The sequence below is a fragment of the Serinus canaria genome, chromosome 11 (assembly GCF_022539315.1).
Source record: "Serinus canaria isolate serCan28SL12 chromosome 11, serCan2020, whole genome shotgun sequence".
Classification (NCBI taxonomy): domain Eukaryota; kingdom Metazoa; phylum Chordata; class Aves; order Passeriformes; family Fringillidae; genus Serinus; species Serinus canaria.
This window is the reverse complement of record NC_066325.1, coordinates 19,616,595-19,642,473: the sequence shown is the minus strand read 5'-3', so window position 1 is coordinate 19,642,473 and position 25,879 is coordinate 19,616,595. Positions and strand designations below refer to the sequence as shown.

At 49.8% G+C, this 25,879-nt stretch overlaps 1 protein-coding gene across 7 annotated transcripts in view; it reads left to right on the top strand.

The window, feature by feature from the left end:
• The window catches only part of ANKRD11 (ankyrin repeat domain containing 11), a 131,958-nt gene that overhangs the window by 7,561 nt on the left and 98,518 nt on the right, over positions 1 to 25,879 (top strand). For 5 of the 7 annotated variants that reach the window (XM_050979015.1, XM_018914709.3, XM_050979016.1 and 2 more), the window contains exon 2: positions 17,647 to 17,726. The gene's annotated coding sequence lies outside the window, so the exon portion shown is untranslated. Of the gene's footprint in view, positions 1 to 1,975; positions 1,999 to 2,285; positions 2,307 to 17,646; positions 17,727 to 25,879 lie in introns of those variants that run through there. The other 2 variants (XM_050979014.1, XM_050979017.1) reach the window with 2 other exon arrangements.

The following is a 25,879-nucleotide window of genomic DNA, read 5'->3' as shown; positions in this document are numbered from 1 at the left end:
CCATGGGGGTTGTGGAGGATAGGAGGGATGGTTTCTCTGGTGAGCTGCTCTTTCCCTCTTCTGTGGGGGAAGAAATGGTCTTCCGTGTGGTCCAGTGTTCATCCAACAGCATCTACATGGCCGTGTGTCCATCCAACATGATTTAAATGATCTTGTATCCATCCTGCGTCACCTACGTGGTCTTGTGTCCGTCCAGTGGGACCTTTGTGTCCATCCAAAATGATTGGTTTGGTTCTGTGTCTCTCCAGTGGGTCCTGTGTCCATCCAACAAGGTCCATTTGGTCCTGTGTCCATCCAACACGGTCTGTGTGGTTCTGTGTCCATCCAACACGGTCCTGCTGGTTGTGTGTACATCCAGTGGGACCTCCATGGTTGTGTGTATCCATCATGACCCACGTGGTTCCTGTCCCTCGAGGGTGGCTCCGAGGGAGCCCCATGGCTCAGCAGCCCCTGCAGGGCTGGGGTGGGTGCTGGCTCTCAGCAGGAGCAGCCTCCCTGCTCCCTCTGCTCCTCCTCCCTTGGGGCCCCGCCGGCATCTGGCCAGACCTCCGGTCTGAGAAACCATCCTGGCTTTTCCTGCCCCTCTCAGCATTGGCTGGGACAGCGTGAGCTCCCAAAGAGGACGTCTGGAACCTCTGTCTCCAGGTTTGTTGCTGTTTTCTGGAGCTCACCGCGTGGGTAAGGCATGCAGCTTGTTGCTGTGCAGCTGTAGTGAGCAGAGGCTGGAAGTGCAGCCAGGGAAGGCCAGGGATTGGGAGGCACTTCCAGCACCACGGAGGGAGCTGGCTGCTGGAGTCAGAAGAAAGTGATGTTTTTTTCTAGGTCAGGGTTGAAGGCACTGTCAGGGTGGTGATGTGCAGCATATCTTACTGTCTGCATTGTCCCTGCCATATGGATGTGTGCACACTGCCCTTGGCATTCAGGCATTGAATTATTTATCCTCTCCAAATCTGGAGGCAGCCTTTCTCCCCCTGTCTCAAAGAAAACCAAACTTACCCGATGAGTGTTTTTAAAATAAACGTTCCGCTGTGAATTACTGAAGTTGCAGGAGCAGGGTATTGATTGTATGTTGCGTTTGGAGTCGGAAACCAAAGGTTACAACACTGGATATCTTGTGGAAACACTGAAATATTTATTTTGCTGTTAGGTGCAAGTGTGTCTGTGCTGGTGCTGGGTTTGTATGTGGCTGAAATGCCATGTAATGAAATTTCCGGACTTGGAGAATGGAAAGGCCAGAAAACTCAGTAGTATGTGTAAAAGCAACTTTGTCTCCGCTGTGTGTGAGGGCATGGATGTTTTTCCAGGGAGAAGGCATCTCCTTTGCTCTTGTGCTGTGTTGGATTTGCTGTGAGAGGAGCGTTGAGGTGGTCCTGGTTTGGGTGATGGCCTTTGGGTCCTCACTGAGGATGTGAATCTTTGCAGGGTGTCACGGAAGGGTGGTTCAGACTTGGGGAAGCACAGGCTGGAGGGAGCTGGCTCTGTAATTATTTTTGAGAGACTGACAGATTTGCAGGATAGAAACAGTCTCAAGTAATTTACCTTGAAAGCTGCTAAAACTGTGTCACAGGCATGGGGAGGAATCAGAGAGTCAAGAAGGGAGATGTTACCCTCTAAAAAATTCACCACGATCCGGAGGCAGTGTGTCCCTGAAGGCTCAGCAGCCAGAGGCTTGGAAACACGGTGCTGCCCTCAATATCGGGATGTGAAATGAAAGGATGCGTAATTAGGAACTCCAGGATAAAAAAAAAAAAGGCATTAAATAGCTTTAGAGGTGAATGGAAGCTTCATTATTAAGCACCAAGTGCTTAGCTGCAGTTGGTGGTGCCTCTTCCTTTCAAATCACGCACACATGAAAGTGCTCCCCGCCCCCAGCGGGGCCTTATCGGCTTATCTGGGCAGGAGTTCAGAGCCATAAAAACTGTATCCTGCTTACACCTTCCAGCCGGTCCTGTGACCTGCGCTCTGTAAACAAGTTGTACCAGGAGCTCCCAATGACTGGTAAGTGGCTGGGTTTCTGCAGGCTGGTTGGGTCCAGGAGGAGCCAAGATAAAGTTCCAAGAAGTTCCTCTTTGGGAATGGTCTCCTGATAGCTGCTGCAGGGAGGAGGTGGCAGGGCTGAGATCCTGCTGACTGTGGCAGTGACTGTATTCCATGGAAAGCACTTTGGGATAGACTTTACACTCTGGGGCTGGTGTTTTCCACGTTCTGCAGGAGGATGGCTGTGGCAGATTGTGAAATGTCAGCGTTGTGGTAACAACACCGACCGGCGCTCCGCGGTTGCGTCAGGCCTGGGATGTGCTGGAGATGTAAGCCTGTCTATAAATATATCCATATATCTTGGGATGGATGAGATTAGCCGTGGCGATGCTGGGAAGAGATGTAGGTAATGCAGGGAAGGGGTGTGTGTGGGGACACACAGACATCCTGCTCCTGCTGTGCTCTGGGGCTTTGAATGCCACCGGGCGCTCTGGTTACAGCGCTTGGCTGCTGCCCACCCCGGGCTGTCTCCGTGGTTTCATCTTGCAGCTCAGCACAGGCAGATCCATTTTTCCCAGCTGGACTGTAACGAGCCAGTTTGGGGATTTAGTGTGTGAAACTTCACCCTCTCAGCAGCCCAAGGGTCGAGTGCATGGGTTTGAAGATGAAAACCTGTTCTCCTTGAATGTTGACCTTTTTTGTTGGTGTGGTTTCTCGTCCCCACATATGGGGGAATGTGCTGGGTTTGGAGCTGGGCTGGCTGCTCTGGCTTCCCTCCTCACCATGGCCTGTCCTGGCATGTGCTGGGGTCCTGCCTGGTGGCTCCCCTGGCTCTGGACTCTCTGTTCCTCATTTCTCCTGCAGCCTGGAAGGTTTCTGGCTCTCCCAGGAGATCAGAGGTGCCCTGTGTTACTCAGCTGCTCTGCAGTGAATTCAGTTCCCTTCCCCTGTGATCAGCGCTGGCACTGGGGTGCTAAACTGGTTCTGTGGTGAGAGACGAATTCCTCGGAGTTAGTCCAGGGGGGAAGGGATCAGACAAGCAGTCAACTTGGTGGCTCTTTCCTGGTGTGCTGAGTAGAGCTCCTTGGTTAGGGAGCTGGAGGCTGTAGTCTTAAAATGCTGAATTTAATTTCTTCCTGCAGTGTGTTGTCTGCGAGCCTCCCCTGTTTCACCCACCAGCACATTTCTTCTCCCTCCTGTCCATCCCTCCCCTTTCCCAGGAGCCTCATCTGGTGGAGGTTCTGTTCTTGCCTTGGTCCTCCTCATCCAAGATTCTTGTCTCTAATTTTAGCCTGTCTGCCTTTTGAGGTCCCCTCCCGTCTGTTCCTGCCTTTCTTCTTCTCTCTGAGTTGTTCCTGCATCTTCCTCTCCCTCTGGAGAGCTGGACCTTGTTTTTACATGGTGGGAGGAAAGTGCTCGGGAGGGGAGTGAAGCTGTGGGTGTGCTGAGGTGAAGGCTGCTGGGGTGTGGGGAATGCTGGCAGGGATGTTTGGGGTGCTGTGTGCTCACAGTGAGCAGCTCCTTCCCTCTCCTGCATCTCCCTCACTGTCCTTGCTTGGATCTGCTCTTGGAATCTCTCTTTTGTGGGTTTACCCTGTATTTGTGCAATGGGGCTCTCTACCATGAGGTTACTCGTAGTGGCAGTGCTGCCCAGCAGCCCTGAATCTCCTGCCCTTTTCCCTGCAGGAAAGCTGCAGGCTGCCTGCTTTTCCCTGGAATCTCACTCCACCTTAGCAGGCATTTGCTTATGGTTACAGAGAAAATGAATTTTCTAACAGAGAGGCATCTGACATAGATCTCCTCAAAGGGAGGTGGAGCCCATCAGGGAGAGCAGGGAACCTGGTCCTGGAGCCAGGCCATCCAGCAGGGCTGCTCATCCTGGTGGGATCCACCTGCTCAGAGCCCTGGGAGCATGGTGTGTGCAGCATAATCTGATTTGTGCCTGGAATATAAATCCTGGCTGTTGCAGGCGTGCAGCCTGGGGTTTTACAAGTTCTTTTGTGACAACAGCATTCAGCCCCTCCACTGCTGCAGCAAGGAGCTTCCCTGGAAACCCAATCCCAGCAATTAGTGAGGTTTGCAGAGGATCCTAGCAACTGCTGCTGGGGTTCCATTGGCAGGGGTTAGGTTTTGTTTTTTTAGACTGTTTATAGTTGCATTCTGTGCATTGTATGGAGACACATAAACCAAAGCACAAGGAGTTCCACCTCAGCATGAGGGAGAACTTTCCTTGGAGGGTGGCAGAGCCCTGGCAGAGCTGCCCAGGGAGGGTGTGGGGTCTCCCCCTCTGGAGCCATTCCTAATCCACTCGGACGTGTTCCTGTGTCACCTGCTCCAGGTGCCTGTGCCTTGGCAGGGGGTGGGTCTGGATGATCTCCAGAGCTCCCTTCCAGCCCTGCTCTGCCTGCCTGTCCCACGGGGGGAAAGGAGGAGGGGGCCATGGGGCAGTGCTGGGCTGAAGTGGTGATGGGAGCGCTGCTGTGGGAAGCTGATCCTCGGGGAAAGTGGAGCGTGGCTGGAATATATTGGGCGCTGTGTGACTTTGGTGTTTGTGGGTAACCTGAGCTCACCTGTGAGGAGTTTTGTTACCCAGATACTCTCTGACCTGGCTCACTTTTGTCAGCAGAGGCTCTGGCTGTCGGGGAGCGATGCTCTCCACCAGGGTGGTTATGTAAAGCCTTAATGCTCCGCGCTCCTCCAGCGCGGCTTTCCAACGTGCGTGGGGCTCCGGGGGCAACTTCAAAGGAGGGCGTTTGCTTTATGGCTGAACCTATGAGCAGTTTTATGTGCAGGGTGGAGTGAACTCGTGGAGAAGATTGCAGTTTTCCCACTGTCATAAAAAGTTACGATGCTGATGATCCCAGCATTGTTCCGTAGGCGGAGGCAGGAGCAGATGCAGAGGTCAGTGGGAGCGTGCGGAGCGGGCTCGGATGTGCCAGCGCGCTGAATGCCCTGCTCTGTGCTCCCAGCTCTCCCAAACGCCTTCAAAAAGTGCCTTGTGCTCTTTCTGGGGCTGCCTCAGAAACCTGCACCTGTGCTACTCACAGAACAGGCACAGCATTTCCATGGGAAAGGAACTTGGCAGGGCAGTGCAGGGGGGGCTGTTTTCCAGGGCAGTATTTCAGCCCCTTCTGAAAACGTGGCGTTTCAGTGGCACACACTGTGAGTCAGTTTATAACCTCCTTCCTTTCTCTGGGCTGTTCTTTGGGGTATGAGCCAAGGGAGTGAAAAAAATAACCAAGTGGCTGCATCTTGACGAGCCTCATTCCAATTAACTTCCCTCATGCACCAGAAGATAGATTCCCCAAACTGAGATACATTCCCAGAAAAAGGACTATTCAGGCTAAGTGGTGATGGTGGGGGAGAATGATCAGCTTTTGCAGCCTTGATTGTGGCCTTTTCTAAAGGTATTTCAGTGGCCTGTGCTGTCTTTAAACCCTGGTGGGGTGTGAGATTCTCCCAGCTGTGGAGTCAGCACCCCAGATTCTGAGGTATAAAGCACCTTCCAGTTCTCAGTAAGTTACAGCTGATTAGAATAAGTCACTATTCCAGTTTCAGTCAGATCTCTCTAAATATAAACTTAACCTCTCGTTTAAACCATTTTCTGCTGGGATGGAGAGGCATAAATGTGGTCTTTGTTTGCAGCCAAGAAAATTAAAGGTTCACAACATTCATAAATGTGTGTTTTAGATCTTCTGAAAACCTGCTCCTTAAAGAATATTTCTGTTTGGAAATGGGCAAATACTTTGGGTATTCTTCAGCTTGGAGAATTTTATTCTTATGAATAGACTGAAACTTAGGGGGAGCAAAAAACGACTCTGATCCTTCTCTTTGGGTGATCCATTAGCTGCTCCAGCTGCCTTTTATTTATTTTTGTAGACACATGTGTGAATGTAAACATTTTATCTGGAATGGCCTTGCAAATGTTCCTGCATTAACATATATTGTCATGGAGAATAATTTTCATTTAACTGTAATTTGCTTTATATTTTCCTGCCTGGTTGCCATGGAAACGCAGACGGATGTGGCAGGGACTCCTCACAGGAGCCAGGTTATGGATTGCCTCTCTAATGGACCTCTGTTAATCACACTGCAGCCTGCACTGGAGGAACCAGGGCTCTTTGCAGGAGACACTTTATTTAGATAAACCGTGAGATGCCTGTGGTACTGTAGCTTAATATTCAGAGTTACCAAGGGTGTTTTTCCCTTCTCCAGAAGTTTTTTTGTCATAAGAACTATGTATTATGATCCTGGAATTGAGATATATTTGTTGAAATTTAATGTCGGTTAGACTTGATTTTCAATTTTCATTTCATTTGCTGTAATAGCTTAACTGGTAATGTTCTTTTCTGGGTTCAGTTTAAGATCTGAAATGCTTGAAACAGAGCAGTGCAACATTTGTTATCCCTAGCCCTGTGCAAGAAGTTGACTTGCCTTTCATAATAATGTCTGTGCTTTTGTGTTTCCTTTTGGCTGCCAGCAGGGAGAAAGGGGACAGAGATGGATATTAATAAATTTATTACCTGTGGATTTTGGGTCTGGTTTGCACCTCTTGTTTTTGGCTGCCTTGTCCACAGCACGGCTGCTGTTCTGAGCTGAGTCCCCACGGCGTGTCCAGGGAAGGGAAGGGATGTGGGGCAGGGTCTGGAGCACCAGGAGGGGCTCAGGGGGCTCAGCCTTGAGAGGAAGAGGCTGGGGGGGACCCTCTGGCTCTGGAGGTGTTAAAAACCATGTAGATGTGACACGTGGTTTAGTGGTGGTGCTGGCAGTGCTGGGCTTGATGATCTCAGAGGCTTTTCCAAACTAAACTGCTCTGTGATCTCCAGGATTATCAGTGCTCAGGTTCCTGTTCTGGGATGCTGATCTCTGCCTTTGTTGGATCCTTGGAAGGAGCTGCCTTCTGAGATAAGAATCGTGGTGGCATGGCTTCAGACTGAACTCACCAATTAACAAATGATTCATTTTTGGTTAATGGGCATGAGCTCCAGGAGAGAAAATCAACCACCCAGCATTCTTTGCTCTGGGTACTTGGAAGGCAGAAACCTCAAATTGCAGCTTAGAGACACGAATTTCATTTGTGCCCTAAATCAGACCCCTCCAAGTGGATTTTGGGGTGGGTTTTGAAGGGAAGCTGGCTTGGCCCTTGCTTGGCTGCTGGCTGTGGTCAGACACCCATGGCTGGGTTCCTCCAGCACGTGGGTGCTTCCCCATGCAGATGGGCTCAGTTATTTCTTGGTGCTTTACAGGAGGAGTTGGGTAACACTTTGTTCTGTAATGCAGGATGAAGAAACCCAGCATGTTTTTCTGTAATGGTGTATAAACAAGTAGTGTAACATCCTATTTCGGGCTGGGAGGAGGAAGGGCTCAGGAGGGGAGGCAGGGCTGAAGCAAAGCTCGATTTTCCTACACACCAGATTTGAGTGGCTTTGCCTTTGGTGGATGCTGGGAGTGCTACAAGCATGCTGGTTTTTGAGGTGTGTGAGCTCAGTCCAGTGGGTGCTGGGGGTGTGGAGGAGTCTTGGTTGTACAGGCTACCTCTGGTTCCCTCTGCATTTGTGTCTTTCACTGGCTGATGTTGCTGCTCTCTTGCTGCTCACCAGGGGTGAATGGGATTCACAGGCTAAGGCCAATCTAATTTTAATAAAAGTCTGAAAAATAGCTTTGCTCTACTCAGAACTTTTGGGTCTTGTGTAGACTTTTTGCATTTTTCATTTTTTTTTTATTTTTCCTCTCCCTTTCTGCCTGTTGTCCTGTCAATACTCAGAACTGAGCATTTGTGTTCCCCAGTGGCCCATTTGGGGTTCCCAAATGCACCTCTGCAGGTGGGTGGGTGAGGCAGTCTGCATCCAGGCACTGCCATCTCTGAGCTCTTGGATGGGACAGCCAGAATACCTGGCTATTTATGAAATAATAAACTCTCTAATTATTGATTACTCTGTAATGCATAGTTTTGCTTGTGTTTTGTTCCATTTTTTGGACTCCTGGATCTGAGGCAGTGATCCCTGCACACCTGCCAGGTGTTTTTCCCAAAGGTGTGTCCCGGAAGGGTTGGTGATGAATGGCACTGTTGCAGGTAGAAGCTGATGTGACTAAGTCACCTTTTGTGGCCTGGGAATGGACTCCTGCACCTGATAATTGGGTTAAACATTGGCTCATGGTAGCCAGGAGAGCAGAGAGGCTTTGGTGGCCATTGAGGTGTTTGGCTGCCTCAGAAGCTTCACTTTGAGGATATTCTTCATCAGGAGTTGGAGTGCCAGGACAAGGGGAATGGCTTCCCACTGCAAGGGGAAAGGGTTAGGTGGGACATCAGGGAGAAATCCTTCCCTGTGATGCTGGGCAGGCCCTGGCACAGGTGCCCAGAGCAGCTGTGGCTGCCCCTGGATCCCTGGAAATGTCCAAGGCCAGGTTGGACACTGGGGCTTGGAGCACCCTGGGATAGGGTGGAAGGTGTTCCTGCCATGGCAGGGGGGGGCACTGGATGAGCCTTAGGGTCCCTTCCAACCCAAACCATTCCATAATATTCTTCGGGTTCACTCACTTGGGTTTGGGCAGCAGCTAATGCTGCTTTACCAGTGCTCACAGAAAAGGGTCAGCTGCAGGTAAAGCATAAAGCCAAACTGTTGTTCTGCTCCTGTCAGTCTCCTGGACACTCAGGTTGGCTTTGAGCCCCTCATCCCATGTAGTGCCATGAGCATGGCTTTGAATTTATCTCCATTAATTGTGCCAGAGATCTGGGGGTAAAGAGCGCTTCTAATGCATTGCTGTTCCCCAAAAATGGTGCAAATGGGGATGAGCTGGGGGGGTGGGGAGGTTAGAGGAGCTGCCTTGTGTGCAGTCGTGGGAAGAGGCATTTCTTCAGGGAGTGGGTGAATTGTTTCCTTCTGCTCTGAGCAGCCTTTTAATGAGCTGCCCTCTCCAGGGTGCAGAGAGATGAACCTCCCATGGCTATCTCCAGCCTGGGAGGCTTCCACCACATCACTGCCTTCGGATCCTTGGAGCTAAAAATACATCCCTGCTGCACAGCAGACTGCAGGCACGTTAATCTGCTCCCTTTAGGAAGGAGGCTTGTGGTACTGGAGGAACTGCTGTGGAAATTTTATTTTTGCTGTGCAGCGTTACCAGTTTTCTTCTTCCAACGGAAAAATGTTGTGGAAATCATTGTTCTGGTTGGAATTCCCTCTCTGACAACAATAGCAGCAGTGGGGTGGGGTGCTTTGGAATTGTTTAGTGAGGAGAAGTTTTGGAGGAGTGAGCTCTCCCAGGCTGCCCTGGCTGATCCCTCTGTGCTGTTCAGGAGCATTCCCACCACTGGCTCTTGGGGTGCTTCTGACCACTCCTGCCTCCTCCAGCCCAGCTCTGTGACAATGCTCTGTCTCTGTGGGAGCTGGGCTGCTCTGCCACCTTGCCCCATGCAGCTGGGCTCCTTTGGCTGTGACTGAGCACATTTTCCTGGGATGAGGAGGAACAGGAGCCTGCCAGGCTGACACCTCAGAGCACTCCTGGAGTTATTGCAGTGATTCATCCCCAAGGCAGGCACAGCTCGTGCCCTCCACACCTCCTGGAGCTCCAGCCACGCTCACTCCATGTGCTCCAGCCTTCCTGGAGCAGGGATCCTGCCCTTTCCTGCCAGCCTTTGTTCCCAGGTAACTTTGGGAACATTTTAGGCCAGCAGCAGCACGAGGGCCGCTTCAGTCACAGCACGGAGGGGCTGGAGCTGCCTTTTCTGCCTGCTGTTGAACAGCTCAGTGCTGATTCTCTTCACGAGTTCCAACTTGAGCTGCTGCTGTTGGTGCCACGGGGCGTTTGAGGTCTGGGATCCGGGGTGACTGCAGCGGGGTTGCGTAAGCACCAGCAGCTTTGTTTTCTCCCTGCTCCAGGAGGAGCTTTTGCCTTTCCAGCTATTTAAGATTCTGAGTGTATTTTCCTGCTTTGATGTTTGGCTTACCTTGACAGGCTGGGAGGGCTGGGCTCGTTCAGCCTGGAGAAGAGAAGGTTCTGGGCAGACCTTGGAACCCTTTGCAGTGATGAAGGGGCTCCAGGAGAGCTGGAGAGGGAGTTTGGACAAGGGCCTGGAGTGGCAGAACAAGGAGGACTGGCTTCAGACTGAAAGAAGGAAAGATTTAGCTTGGATATCAGGAGTAGGTTTTTGGCTTTGAGGGTGGTGAAGCACTGGCACGAGTGCCCAGAGCAGCTGTGGCTGCCCCTGGGTCCCTGGCAGTGCCCAAGGCCAGGCTGGATAGGGCTTGGAACACCCTGGGCTAGTGGAAGGTGTCCCTGCCATGGCAGGGATGGCACTGGATGGGCTTGAGGTCCCTTCCAACCCAAACCATCCCTTGATGTTGACACAGGAGCTCACCTGCTCCACCAGCCTCTGTTTTCCCTGGATGTGGTGCCTTGCTGCTGCTCATTAGCACAGGCTCAGTCACAAGCTGCTCAGACAGCCTAAACCATTTGTAAGAAAACTGTCTTTAAAATATGGATGGCATTAGAGGGACTCAGACTTAAAATTAGAAACTGTTTATGATGCACAGTTGTAGTTGTTTACCTTGAACCATAATTATCTTATTTCCTGAGTTAAAAACGTCACGTCAGCTTGCCGAAGCAAGATTTGATGACAAAGGAATTGTTTTTAGCCACCAGCAGAGCAAAGAACACTTCAAAATGTGTGTCTAAATATGATTTTATAACCTAAAGTGTACCAGACTCAGGGTTTTAAATTGGCTCTGGAAGTTGCGTGGGTTTATGGGTCGGCCATTTGGCCGGGGATCAAGGGCCTGGGTTTAATCCTGACTCCGTCCTTTTGTCCTCTGAGCGTTTTCCTTGCCTCCCTCTGAGCTGTTTGTTTGGATGGGCTGTGTTGGAGGGGAGGGCTGTGCCCTTCCTGGGGTGCTGCTGGCCCTTCCTGGGGTGCAGGGCTGTGGTGCTGGGGGGTGAGGCTCCCCCACCCTCCGGCTTGGCCGGCCCCTCCGAGCAGGGAGTGCTGGCCAGGGGAGCATCAGGAGGTTCCTGCTGCACTGGCAGGTTCAGCTGGTTCATGGACCAGCTCTGGAGTGCCCAGGAGAGAGGCTGGGCACCAGCAGCTGAGCAGGGGCAGACCCTGCATCCCTCAATCCCCTCTGAGCAGCTGGAGTACCTCAATGGGCACAGACAGACGTTTGACTTCCTTATTTTAGCATGATTACTTATTCCTGTATTTCCTTATTTCGTTGTTCAGCAGTGCTCTCTGATCCCTGTGCCTGAGGTGGCCTGTGCCCTCCTCACACCCTTTTCCAGCCTGGATTTCTGTACCCTGAGTGAGACAGCTGCTCCTTACCTGTGCCTGGTGCTGCCAGGATGCTCCTGTCTCAGGAGGATGGAAAGTGGGAGGGGAGCAGCTTCTTTAATGATGACAACTGCTACTTAAACCTGTTCAGGGCTTAGAATAGAAAGGAAAAAAGATCAGTGGAAGCTGTAGGTGCTTTCAATGTATGTGGGATTTTTAAGGAATCTTTTTATTCTGACCTTAACTTGCCAGGCCCCAGACAATAGGGGAGGGATGCTGTGTGGAAATCAGGGAGGTGCTTCCTTTCAGCTCTTTCTTTGCTGTGTAATTTGAGGTGGTTGTAAGGCACTTGTAACTCAGGAATTGTAGACTTGAGCACATTCTACAATTACATTTTTCATGTTGCTTTCTGGGGACCTCCTGGATTGTCCAGCCAGGTAACAGTGTCTGATCCTACATACCTGGGTGTGGGGCTGCCACCTGCACGTTCCTAAAAAAAACTGGAGTCTGGTAGTAACATTCCTGTCACCACAGAGGGTTTTCTTGGCTGGGGAGGTGATCTTCAGCCAGCTCAGAATCCAGCCAGAAGCCACTCCATGGATGTTTGCAGTGTTTTTCCCTCTGTGAGGGAGCCTGTGTGTTCTTGAAGGCTGAGCAGTGACTTCCTTGACTCCTTCTTGGCTAATTAGTGTGCTTTAAAATGGGATGCTTGCATCTTTTTCACCAATCAGCATTCAGAAAGGAAAGGAAATAGTTCAGATATTAATAGGAACCTGTATCCAATTTGCCATGGAATTACACGGATGCAAATGTCTGGGACTGCAGAGGTGACAAATGTGTCTGTCTGTCACTCTTTTCTCTTGAAAAATGGTATTTTCTCCATGTGCTAAACCGGGCACAGAGTAAGAAATGCAGATTCATTTTGAAGTGAAGTGGAGCTCGTTGTGGCCCATTCACCCTCCTGTTTCCCTTGGGAGGAGGTGCTGAGGGAGCTGAGTGGGACTTGGTGAGGGCACAGGGAGGGGTTCACTCTGGGGAGGACAAGGACGTGTTTGTCCCACCTCACCTGCATTTAGGAGCAGGGGAAAGCAGGAGGAGCCTGAGCTGTGGCAGCAGCTGTGAGCTCACCTTAAATTATGGCTTTCATTCTAGAAAACATCCACCCTTCTTGCCTTCACTGGGTCGGTGAGGTTCAACATCTTGGAGCTCCATCCCCACTCCTGGCAGTGTCCAAGGATGGGTTGGAAGGGGCTTGGAGCAGCCTGGGATAGGGGAAGGTGCCCAGGCTGGGGCAGAAACAAGATGAAATTTGAGGTCCCTTCCAACTGAAACCATTCTGGGATTCTGTGATGTCATCACAGATTCTGACCTCCCCTAATTCCCTGCAGATCTCCAAACAGCTTGGTCATTCCTGAATTTAGGCTTCTGTCAACCCCCATTCCTAGGGACTGCACTGTCCATGTCAGACTTTCAGTTAAAACTCCTAAAGGACAGTTTGTTTTCCCAGGTTTCACACCTTTCCTGCCCTTTGTGCTTATTGCAGTGGCACAAATGAAACCTTGAGCTCTTCAGCCCACACAAGTGTCTGTGTTTTTGAGTACAGTATCAGCTTATTTTGTATTTTTTATCAAGTGGCACAGACAACACAAGCTTTAAAAACTGTAGATCTCAGCATACATCTTATCTGCAGGGCAAAATAAAGGAACTTCAAGAATATATCACCTACTTTTGTTCTGAAAGCCACCTAATTAAATTTTACTTGATGCTACAATTTTGTCACAATCAAATACGCTGAAAGGTGGTTTTTGTTTTTTTTTTTGGTTTTTTTTTTAGGACTAGTGGAATTCTCTGTGTGCTTTGGCTTTTCACTTGGGTAGCTGCTGCTGTTTGAATGTAGCTGGGTCGTGATTGCTGTGGGAATATTCATAAATGGTAGTGAAAGGCAGGTCCTGGAGCTCACCCCAGTGCTGGAATCTCTCTGAGAAGGGTGGGGACGTGAGGGTTTGCTCTGTGCTCTGTGCCTGGAGGTGGCTGTGCTGGCAGCCCCTGATAGGCTGCAGGGGTATTTATCTCAAATTTATGTGGATTTCTTGGAAACAACTCTTTATCCCCCTTCAGATCTACACACACCTCTTCTTTTCCTCCTCTTTCTAGAGAGTCCTGAGCTGCAGGGAGTGGTCTGAGGGTTCTTTTCCAGGCTCCTGAGGGAAATTGCCATAAATCTGATGAGCTGTGTTCAGTGTCCATCCCTTGAGGGACCAGGAGAGCTTTCCTGCTGTGCTGGGCATGGCTCTTCTGGCTCTCCCTGGGATGGGGCAGGCAGAGCTCCAGAGACAGGGATTTCTGCACTTTTTCTTTGTAAGTGGCACATTTTCTTCCCCCAATTCCAGCTGAAGAAACCCATGGGTATTAATGGAAGATATCTTTTGGGTTTGTAGTGCTGCTGCTTATGGGTTCTTCCCCCAGTCCCTGTTGTAGGGGCATAGAATATAAGAAAATAAAGATAGTGTAGAAAGTAATCTTACCCCTAAGGAGTTGCAGCTGGGCCAATTATTAAAGATTAGGAGCAGGCCTGACTTCAGCAGGCACAGCTGTAAGCAATGAGAAGAAGGGAGCTATCAAAGAGTGGGGTGGCTGCTTTGTGAAGAGGAAAGAGTCAGTGCTCAGGGGAGCTGCCTGTGAGAAACCCCAAGAAGGTGTGGAACTTTGTGATGAGGAGACAACAGTATGGAACCCCTGCAATGAGATGACAACACCCAGTCTCAGTTTTCTTAGGTTCTAGAATTACAGTGGGATTTCAGCACTTTCCCCCATTTCAGCAGGTGAAAGCTCTGGCTGTGCTCTGTCAGGCTGTGCTCTGTCAGGCTGTGCCTGTGGAGTGCATTGGAAAACACTTCCAAATCTCCCCTCCCTCCAAATTTGCTGTACTTGTTCCCCCTTGGTTCTGTATGGGAGGTAATGGGGCTTATCTGAGAGCAGGAGCTCGGTGGGTCTGGGGTGCTCCCCTGGGTGTCTTTTCTCTGGAGCCCTCAGAGAGATGCCTTATTGAAATTCTCTCTCTTCCTGGAATTATTCTGAGGGAAGCAGATGAGTGCTGTGGAAAAAGGTTCTCTTATTCCCCAGAGATTTTATCCATTCAAAAGTTGGTCTAAACCAGAATCTAAATCTCTGATATCCTCTTATGCTGCTTAGTTCTGTGTCTCTGTAAAATCTGAATTGATGCAAGTCTGACTTGGGGTCCAAATCCAGCTCCTTCCCTCAAAGGAACACTAATGGTGAGGCACACATTTGTGGGGGCATTGGCCTCTGGGTTTCCTGGGATGAGACAGCAGCAGTGGCTTCTTCCCTCCTCCCTGCAAAATGGAGATTTAAGCAGAACCTTTCTGCATTATTGGTCATATTTAGAAACATTGAGGTGTATGAAACCATGGAATCTCAAACACATTTTTCCTGGGGACCCTTGCAGGGGACTCTGAATGAACCAGAGAACTGGTTTGTTCCTTCAGGGAAGCCAATTCCCACCTCGCTGCTGGGACCACTTGGTGTTGCTGCCACGTCCCAGCTGCTCTGGTGTGGAGTCTGTAGCTAATGTCAGTATTTTTCAGGTGACAGCTTGGGATTGTAAAGCATTTTCCATCTTCACATACCAATTTCTGTGAAGTTAAAAGATACCCTTTTATGAAGGAGGTTTGAATTATGTAATTCCCAATGTTTTCGATGGAATGCTGGCAGAAGTTGCATGCTGTGCTCTGAATGTGAAGTCCTGATCTGTGTGTGGGTGCACCAAGAATCACTGATGTGGGGAGGTGCTGAGGGACTCTGTGGTCAGTGTTAAGTTCATGAGTTGGTAGGAAAATGTGGAAGTTTAAACATTTATTTATTTATTTTTGTGGAACCGTCTGTTTGCCCAGAGTTTCCAAGTTTCTTGGTGTTAACAGAAAATAAAGTATCCCAAGTCTTGCAAGGCTGAAGCTGTTTTAAAGCAGAATCTGGTCCCCTTGAGCCCTTGGCTGTTTGGTGTTTGCATGGCCATGCCAAGGCACAGGCAGAGCAGTGTGTGCCCTGGTGCTCTGCAGGTGCCTCCTGTGCAGGGACCATGAGCTCAGCAGGGCTGGAGCCTTGTCCTTGCTCAGCCCTGCAGGTTCCCAGGAGGGACACGGGCAGGGATGATACTTTGTGCAGTGATACATTTTCATCAGCTAGAGCTAAGAAAATGGGATGGCTAGATGTGTTTATTAATTATAATGTGGCTTTTGGAAGTGGAGTTGGGTTTAAATGGCAGTGTTGGATTCCGTGCAGCAGGAACGTTGTGTGAGTGACCCGACCACGTACAGCCAGAGAGGCTCTGCTGGGCATCTCCCACTGGAGGATTTGCTGCATTCCTAAGTGATTTGATAACAATTTCATTAAAAAATGGTGCCATGTTCCTTGTGAAAATTACTTGGCTCACGTGTGGTCGCTGTTTCAGCGTTGCGATGCTTTATGTATGTTTATGGGTGAGCCAAGGAATGAATAAATCGGCTGTCTGTGGGCCAGCAAGCAGCTGTAAATAGACCTTGAAAACGGTCTGTCAGTGTCCTGGGACTGATCTCTGCAGACATTTCTGGTAATTCTGATCACAGTTGTTGCCCAGAGAAGCTGTGGCTGCCCCATCCCTGGAAGTGGCCAAGGCCAGGGTGGAGCAGCCTGGGCCAGTGGGAGGTGTCCCTGCCCATGAGAGGGGATGGAATGGGATGAACTTTGGGGTCCTTCCAACTCAGAACATTCCATAGTTCCCTGACAGTCACTCCTGTCAGCAAACACTGCTGCAGTTCCAGACAATGCAGTGGAAGTTCAGCTGTTTTCCCTCCACTTTATCTCTCATTGCTGTTGAAATGCTAATTAGTGATGTGACTGTTACTATGGAGAAGAGGATAAAGGAGCAGGGGAATCCTGCTGGAAAGGTGCTGTGCAAGCACTGCCATGTGCTCCACAAGGCTGCATTCCCATCAGGGATCCCTCAGTGCCCCAGGGCTCCTTGGCCTTGGAAGAGTCCACGAGGTTGCCATGTGTCTGCACCTCCTTTACTCATCTCAAAGAAAAATACCAGAAAACTTCCACTTTGCTCATCTGTAGAAGTTTACCTGCTGTAGGATTCCTTTCTTTGAGTCAGGACCCTGGGCTTTCACATCTTCCTCTGGGTTTTGGGGTTTATTTTGGCCTGTTCTTTCCACTGAGGTTCCCAAGAGTTCCCTCAGCCCAGCTGGAAGCAGCTCTGCCCTGGATGCAGCTGCGTTGCTCATCTGGACATCTTCCCTTTGGCTTTTCATTGGGCAGTAAAAGTTTCCCAAAACAAACAAGGCTCTCCCAGGGTTCCTGATCTCCTCCACTGTGTGTCAGTCCCAGCTGGCCCCAGAGTCTCTCCTGGATGGTTCTTGGGAGGAACCATCCCCTTGGGAAGCAGCTGTCCAAATCCAGCACATCAGAGAAGTTGTTTGTGAGGTGGCGAGTGGTGGTAAAGCATAAAATTGTCATGAGTTCTGCAAGGCAAGAAATTCAGATTTTCTCACTGTAACAGGGGTTGGTCACTGTGTCCCTCAGCAGTGCTCAGAGATGGGATAGCATGGGGGGTTTTGGGGGATTTGGCATGGGCAGGACGTGGAGCTGGCAGTTCACCCTTTCACCTGTTTAAGCAGGCCAGAATAACATCACTGGGACTGGGGAAGGCCCAGTGCTCCCAGGGCCTCAGGGGGGTCATTTCCATCCCTATGGGTCCCTCACCATCCCACTGAGCTCCTCCAGCTTGGGAACAGTGAGGAGTGCAGGTTTGGGGCTAGGAACCTGCCAGGCCTTTCATGTGTGCCAGTTAATGAATGCAATTCCCCTTGGCCTTGGGTACTGAGAGCTCCTGCTGGTTCCTGCCCTGCATCAGAAATTCACTTTGGGAATCAGCTTAGAGCTTTGTAATAGATCCACTGCTATTCAGAGCAAAGGTGTGCTTGGAAGGAGAGTGCCTGTGCCGTGGATAATTCCATGGGGGTTGTTTGGGAAGGTGAATTCCTGGCACAGGAGCTCCTTCTGGCCCTGCCTGTCTCTGGGTCCCTGAGCTGCTCAGGGGTTGGGGGTGACACGCCCTCATTTGTAAATAAATACCTCTAAGCCCACCCAGATGGTTCCAGGAACCTTGAAGCAGGTGATTTTTTAAAAAAGCTATTATTAGAAAGTTGTGGAAGAAGATGGATGCTTGGCCAAGCTTCCACTCTTTCCTTTATTCCTCTGTTTGTGCAGAGTTGTTATCAGGAAGTTTATTTGTGGATTAGGCAAAGGTTTGTGCTTGGTAACCTTCATGTACTCAAATCCCGTGTGCGTGTTGTGAATAAAATTCCCTTGTTTTAATTTTCTAATGAACAAATTCCTGTGTTTTTCAGATTACACTGCGTTTTTGGGACACACCTCTGTTGGATTTTAATATATGTCCTGTGAAGAGCAGCTTTCAGCTATGGAATCGGTAAATATTGACTTTGGTTCTGTCCAAAATTTCTGGTTTATTCCCTCACAAGTGCTTGTGTCTCTGTTGGACTGTTTGGTTTTGCCTTTTTAAAATGTTTTTCTTTATTTTCTGAAATTTGAAAGCAAAAAATTCCAAGTTTTATGGCATATATAAAAGGTACTAACCAAGAATATTTTGGGAGTTGTCTGTAGTCCTGAGATGTCTTTTTAATTTTAGATAATTTTGAATATAGCAAGTTTTTCTCTGACCTCAGTGAAATAAAAGTGAACTTTCCTGCGTGGGCAGTTCCAGCACAGGTTTGCCCAGCAGACTGTGCAGCTTGTTGGTGCTGCTGACTGCTGAGTATTAAATAATACCTCTTTCTTTCTCTCTGCTTTCAAAATGTCTTGAAAAAAACCCCAAAGTCTCCAAGTTTCCCAGTGTTATGTCTCCTTGTGATTAGCCTAATTGAAACAGATGGCACCTACGTTTCATTTTGGGCAGAGAAACCTCCCAATCTGCTGAGCCTACAGTTGGATGCAATGCTAGGATTCAACTTTTTGGGAGCATTAACAGATGCAGAAATAACAGGCTGTCTCAGAGTGGAATTTAGGGGGGAAATGAGATTTTTGCCTCTGTGTTTGAGCGGGTGGGAGGGGCTGGTTCTGTCCTGGAAATCCCAGGGCTGGGGCTGGGGCTGGAGGCAGGGGGGTTGTTGTGGCTGGGTTGTTTTGCTGTGCTGGTGGTTTGGTGTGCTGGGAGCTGAGCAGAAGCTGGGTGGGCTCAGCTGGGCAGTGCCTGTCGAGGGGGGCTGTGTGGGGCTCAGGGTCACCCCCAGCACGGCCAGAAATCCTACAGAGAAGGCTCCCAGTGGATAATACAGAGTGTGGCTCCTGCCTTGGGGCCCTGGGTCCTTGGCTGACCTCTGGGTTCAGAGGGATTATTTGTGATGAGGCTGTCAGCACGGGGAAGGCTGCTGCTGGAGAGCTGCTCGCTGTAGTGCAGCCCTGCCTCTGCAGGCTCCTAGGTGTCTTCTGTCCTGGATTTTGAGGAAAAAAATTAAAAATCGTTGCGTTTAGTGTGGCCATGATAATTTCGAAGTATTCAGATGCAGACAAGATGTTATTTCAGCTTCCCCTGGTGAATATTAATAGCAGGAGAAGCCTTTCACAGTAAGACAAAGCAGAGCAGGCATCGGTGACTCTTGCAGTGTTGTTAGGTAATTAAAGTGTATCAGGTGTGAGCCCTTCTCCTGGCGTGTGCAGGAGCTCTGCCCTCCTTCCTGGGAGCTCTGCAGGGCCCTGGAAAGCCCAGTTCAGCCCTGACATCAGTTATAAATCTGACTGGTTGCTGTTTGCTGCCTGTTTTATTTCGTAGCTGGGGACAAAAGTTTTTCCTTCGGAGTTTTGGAGTAAGTGGCATTGGGCTTTTTGAATGCAAACTGTCCTTTTCAAACCAGGATAACAATAACTCACCCAAAATTCAGGTGTGTTTGCACAGGCCTGTTTGGAAGGGTTTGCTTGAAGCAAGCCAGGTCATGAGAGTCATGGAACAGTTTGGGTTGGAAGGACCTTAAAGCACATCTGGTTCCACCCCCCACCATGTGCAGGGACACCTTCCCCTATGCCAGGTTGCTCCAAGCCCTGGACACTTGCAGGGCTGGGGCAGGCCCAGCTTGTCTGGGCAGTGGTGCTTGCTGCTGGTTTTGCTGCTGGCAGCAGGAGTGGCTGCACCACGCTGGGCTCGTCCTGGCCTTGGGTGACCCCAGTGCCCCCCAGCCCTGTCACAGCTGGCTGGTGCCACCGCGTGTTCCCCACACCTTCCCGGGGCAGCAGAGGGGTCAAGGCTTCCTCCCAGCAGCAGCTCTGGGGGTGGCTGTGGCAGGGGTGTCTCAGGGAGCTCCTGATGAATATGCAGGTGTGGGATTAAAGGGATGAATGAGGAGCAGAATTGCTTCCCGAGCTGCAGCCCTGCTCTGACCTCCCGAGAAGGGCAGATTGTAAAGCTGGGGCCTGGAGTGGAAAAGCAATTACAATACACTGCCAGCATTGAATTGTCCTCACAAAGTCAGATGCTGCAATAATGGCAGCGTTGTTTAGGTGGAACGTGACTTCACTTAACTGCTCGCTGTTTTCCTGTTAAGGCTCTGAAAGGTGTTCACAAACAGCTCTCAGACCTGGCTGCTCTAGGGGAAATGGAGCTCACTCTTCCACCAGGAAGGTGTTTCTCTGCAGGAACTGTTCTTCTGAGCTTGCTGCCTTTTTTCCTGCGTGTTTCAGTTCTTACCCCTTCCAGGTTAGGAGGATAACCCTGTGGCAGTGCAGTGTGCATTGGGTGTTTATGGTGTTGGTCACTGTGGAGCCAGGGACAGCTTTCCATGGGGTCCTGGGCTATGGAGATGTTGGCCTTTGGGTTGAGAAGCTGGTGTGTTCTGAAGCAGAGCCTGGAGAGGGGAAGCCATGAACAAGGGGGATTAATAGTCTGAGAAAGCTGGGGTTGTTCAGCCTGTGGGAGAGGAGACACTGGAGAGACCTTCAGAGCTTCTTCCAATGCCTCGAGGGGCTCCAGGAGAGCTGGAGAGGGACCTTGGGCAAGGCATGGAGGGACAGGACCCAGGGAATGGCTCCCACTGCCAGAGGGCAGGGATGGATGGGGATATTGGGAAGGAATCCTTCCCTGGCAGGGTGGGCAGGCCCTGGCACAGGGTACCCAGAGCAGCTGGGGCTGCCCCTGGATCCCTGGCAGTGCCCAAGGCCAGGCTGGACAGGGCTGGGAGCAGCCTGGGACAGTGGAAGGTGTCCCTGCCATGGCAGGGGTGGAATGAGATGAGCTTTGAGGTCCATTCCAACCCAAACAATTCCATGGCTCAGTGCAGCATGAAAGAAGCAGAGGTGTGTGGCTTGTGGGTTTGCTGACTTCTGCTGGAGCCCTTTCTCTTGCTAAAACAGGGATTTTGGAGGCTCCATGAAGCAGCTGGGTGGATCTCCAGGTGCAGGTTTGCCCAGAGCATTTCAGCAGAGCCAGTTTGGGTTTGTTCTGCTCTGTGGCCTGGGCTGGGAAGGGGAGGTGGGGCTGGTGGGGAACACCCCAGCTCCTGCCCTGTCCCCCCTGAGTGTGAGGTGGGTCTGCACAGCCCTTAGGAGCACTGAATGTTTGTGTGGCTGTGTTCTGAGGGGACACAGTCTAAATTTAACTTTTAAACCCCTATCTTCACTGCCAGCAGAGGTTAAGCAGAGGTGGCTTAACTGTGAGCCTGGAGTTCTTTGTGGGTCAAACAAGCCTTGAATTTTTGGACACAAAACCCTGCTGAGACCTACAGGAAAGAGCTTTAAATCCTTTCCCCTGTCCCCGGGAGAAAGCTGCTTTTTCAACTGTAATCTCAGCACAAGCATTTGCTTTGAGTGGTTGAATTGCTGCTTTTACAGTTCTCTGTATTTTCCTAGAATTTGTTAAATTGCCAACGTTATTCACATGGCACTTTTGGCAGGTGCCACCTACATGCCCTCAATTTGAAGGTACCTTTCAGGAGCAGTGTAGGTAGGGAGGCTCCTCTCTTGCATGTCAGATGTTGGAGAGCGCAGCACTTCCATTAATTCACTTTCCCTGACCTTTCCACTGTTAATAAGCCAAGCTGGAGCACAATGCAGCACCTTAATGAACAGACCTGAGCTGAGCAGGGGCTGCTTTGAAAAATGTCTTGCTTGACTTGTTCGTTGGGTGTAATTTTGGTCCATTTATTCACCATGGCACAGACAGGAGTTCTTGGTGAGAGCAACCCACAACCAAATACGGCCCTTTTTCTCCTTCCTCTGGTGTTTAGAACTAGAGAAAACCATGTCAGTAAGTGCTTGAAAAGAAGTTAGATGGTTGGTTGGGCTTTTTCTCTGAATCTACTTGGTTTTGAATAATTTTATTCTCTGGGGGGGCTATACTGTGATCAGAAAAAACTCATTTTTAGAAGAAATATACTTTTGAGTTAGGATTTTTTAGATTTATATCAGCTCATGTAATGTGCACTGAAAAATGCACACTCCTGGGTTATGAATTTGTAGATTAAGATCAACTAACGTGTAATGTACACTTAAAAATCCTGTTTGCATTTAGGAATGAGTCCATTAAGACAAGCAGGCAGTACATGGGATCATCATTTCAGGAGCTGCCAGGCTGTTATTTCACAGAGAAGGCTCTTGAGCCACCCAGCCCGGGTGCCACAGGGAGGCTGGGTTCTTGGGGAAGGGATCTGTAGGTTTCTTGACCAGTTCCTGCTTCCATTGTTGTGCAAGGGTGCTCCTGGGTGTGACCTCTTAGGAAAGTAAAAGTGCTGGGGGGCAGGTTGTGGGGTGGTGAGCAGGGTTTTATTTATTTATGGGTGTTCACAGAGCACCCAAGCGTGCTCTTGAAAGTTGTGGCCTCCGCCCTGAGGAAGTGACACTGGCTGGGGAGTGAAGTGGCAGTGTGACACATGGTGTGGCTGCAATCCCTTGTTTTCCAGAGGTATCCATGGGTGTGATTAAGTGCAGATGATGCTCTTGGCAGCAGGAGGTGTGCAAGATGTTCCCACCTCCAGAGCTCGCCGGCCAAAGGCCCGCAGGGAGGACCAGGCTCTCCTGCTGTTCTTCTGGAATGAAGTTTGGGGTGTTCTTGTTCCCTCCCCTTTTGTGGAGGTAGTGGTGATCCTGAGGTTTTGCTGTTCAAATCTCGAGTTCTTTAGGATTTAGTTATTTTAGTTCTTTGTAAGTGAGGGAAGTGGTTTTGAGTGCAGGGAATTCATACCTGCCATGGGGATGGCTGAGGGAGGTGCATCAGTGCCTTGGGCACCATTAGTGGGGCTGCAGGTGGGACAGTCATTGTCCAAGGAGCAGGTCAGCTGCTGGACACCCTGTGAGGTGGGAACGAGGTGGGAATTGTGGCTCAGAGGTGTTCCCAGCCTGAATTTATGGAAACCTTGTATGGAAGGTGATTTGGCTGTGCCACCCAAGTGTCTGACACAAACAGGGAAGTGCAGCCTAGTCCTGGTTCTGTCATACATGTCTGGAAAAGTGGGAAATGGTTACTGAAAGCAAAGGCAAAAGTGATGGATCTGCCTCACTGATAGGCCTTGGAAGGGGACTTCTGGCAAAACCAGAAAGCAATTCTAAAACTAAGTCTGAAATGTTGGATTGCCCCATCCCTGGAAGTGTTCAAAGTGAGACTGGATGGAGCCTGCAGCAACCTGGTCTTGTGGAAGGCGTTCCTGCCCATGTCAGGGCTGGGATGGGATGAGCTTTAAGGTCCTTTCCATCCCAAACCATCCTGCAGTTCCAAGCTGAGTGTGGAGATGGGCAGCAGGCCTTGGCAGTGTTTGTTTCCTTGGCTAAATTCTTGGCAGAGCTTTGATTTTGGAACAACGGGAAAACAAGGGCTGAGCTTTGCTGGCTCAGCCTGATTCCTCCCTGGCTTAAGGAGTCACTCAGGTGTTCCAGCAGCTTTTTTTGCTGCTGGGTGTTATCCCTGTTTTTATGGTAGCTTGCTGGACTTCTCCAGAAATCCAGAGCTGAATTGTGTTCAGCAAGTTCCTGCTTTAGGGAGTGTTTTCATCTTGGGTTGTGACTGGACAGGCTGATTGTTTCCAGTTGCTGGAGACGTGCAGGAGCTGGGAGAGGGGAGGTTTTGGGTGTTTTGTAGGAACTTGAGGACATGAAGGGAGTGAGGGGCCGTGGCTGTACCCACCATGGCAGAGGCTCCCGGGGGCTGGAATTCCCAGAACTGCTCCCTGTGCCTGGCTGTTTTGGGAAGCTGACACGCCTGGCTTTGACCTCAGAAGTGGCTTTGGGTTGGTGGACAAACACTGAGAGCTCTGCTTTCCCTCAGAGCTGTTTCATCCCTGGCCTGCCTTGCCCTTCCCGCAGTCCTGGCTGCTCCTGGAGCAGGCAGATGGCTGCAGGAGCTGCCTGGGTGCTTTGGGAAGGCACAGCCCTTGGGAGAGGGCCAGGGCAGAGCAGCAGTGGGCAAAGTGCAGCCCTGGAGCTGTGGGACTGCCTGAGCTTCCCCCAGAGCAGCCTCAGCTGCGACGTTTTTAACTCTTGAATTTGGAACAGACTTAGCAGCTCACCTTTGGGGGTGGGAGCTTGGGAGGTTGTCAATACTATTGCCTGGAACCATCTGTTCCTACCACTAAGTAGCTGCAAAAATCAGTAATTCATTCCTTTTTTTTTATTTTTTTTTTTTTGAGGAGCTTGGGTGTAAATCTTCTCCCTTGTTATTTTTATGGGCTCCTTCATTATGGAAGACAAGCATCTCCACGGCGCTGGAGCTGACTTTAATCTTTCATCTAAATTTATTTGAAATTTAAATCCCTGTCATTATCGATATTAGAGGTTACTCTGGAGCACAGCAGCTATTTCTGGGGAGCTGGGTGCATGGGGCTCCCTTATCAGCCAGGAATGTGCTTGTCACCTTTCTGGATGAGCCTCTCGCAGAGGGGCAGGGAGAGCAGCCATGGGTACAGGTTATTTTGGGAAATGGCCACTGTAAATGGATGCTGTGTTTGCTTTTGCCAGTAAAATTGGTCATGGAGTCCTATTTTTCCTTTATTTTTGCCCCAGTGAGTTAAGAGTCCCAGTGGGCTGGCCCTGGTGGTGGCTGTGGTTCTCCTGGGCAGTCACAGGAGCACCAAAGCCATCACTGATGGTGGGACAGGCACAGAGCACTGCAGACACCCTCTGTTATCCCAGTGAGACTGCACTCCTGGGCTTAAACTGCAAAATCAAGGTGAATTGATATCACATAACCTTGGTAGTGTTTGGGGCAGGAGGTGCCAAGGTCTGGTGGTGTTTTCATTGCAGGTGGTGACACCAGAGGAACCTGGTCTTGGTGTCTCTACCTGTGGCAAGGGGTGAGCTTCAAGGTCCCTCCCAATCCAAAGCACTCCATAATTCCATGGCTTTCCTGCCTGAGGCCTCGTGTTTGTTGGAGATTTTACCCTTGCTGTGTCACTGGAGTTGAGTTTTCCAGGTGTTTATTTTGGTGGTTATCTAAGCTCCAGAGTGAATGCTGAGGGTTCTGTTGAGCTGATGTCCAGTTCTCCCAGCATTGCACCAGTGGCAGAAGTTGGTTTTTGTCTGATCTGAAAGGTTGGATTTTGATGGAGTTGGTGTGTCTGGACTCATCCTAGCATGCAGTAATGTGAAAATACAGCCATCAGTTCCTTGGGTACCCTTAGAAAATGTTAATGCTTTCAGGCCTCAGAGTTCAGAAATTGTCGTGTGCCTTGCAGGGAGGCCCAGACTCCATGGGGCAGAGCCAGGTGGTTTTCAGAGCCCATTCCTTGGGAGTGTCCTTGGTTTCCTTGCTGAACATTTAACCTTAATTCTGAATTTCCTGGAGGTCTTGACACCCAGTTTGTTTCCCAGTTTGGTGAAAGATGGGAGGGCAGCAGGAGAGCTGGGTGTGGTCTCGTGCATGTGGCACCTCCAGCTTGGAGGTGACAAATACTTGAAGGAATTGGAAAAGTGAGAGGAGCTGGTCAGCTTGATGGATGTGAGTGGGTGTGATGGGAGGAGTTCTCTGATTTTGATAATTTTTATCCTTTTTTATAATTTTTCAGCTGTTGAACAGTACTAGGATTCAAAGGCCAGCACTGAATAGCTCTGGTTATTCTCTGCTGGTCCTAAACTTACTGCTGGTGTCATATGAGAAATATACTTTCTTTTTATGTTGCACAGTCAGAAGAAAATTATTTTGTTGTCTTCAGTAGTTTTTACCTCATTCTTGTAGTCTTGCCAATATCCTGTAGTTGTTTTTTGCAGGAAGCCTTTCAGCATTCTGTTAATTGGAATTAACTCTTGTAAGAGAAATGCACGTTTGGGTTGAAGATAATGTAGGAAATAAACATTTGGGGAAATTTATTTTAAGTAAGTGAAAAGAAATCCATTGGAGAGCTTTGCTTTGGAGAGGTTTAAGGGGAGGTTTAGGGTAATAACAGAGGAATAAACCAACCCTTCTCCTGTCTTTGAATTCCTGTGGAAGGGCAGCTCTGATCTCTGCTCTGGTCACCAGGGGTGTCCTGGACTGGATGATCCTTGTGCCCTTCCCACTCAGGATATTCTATGATTTTCTGATTATTTTGGGTAACCTTAGAGACTGGTAGAGAATCTACTTGTTACTGTCTGGTAAATTATGTTCATTAACAT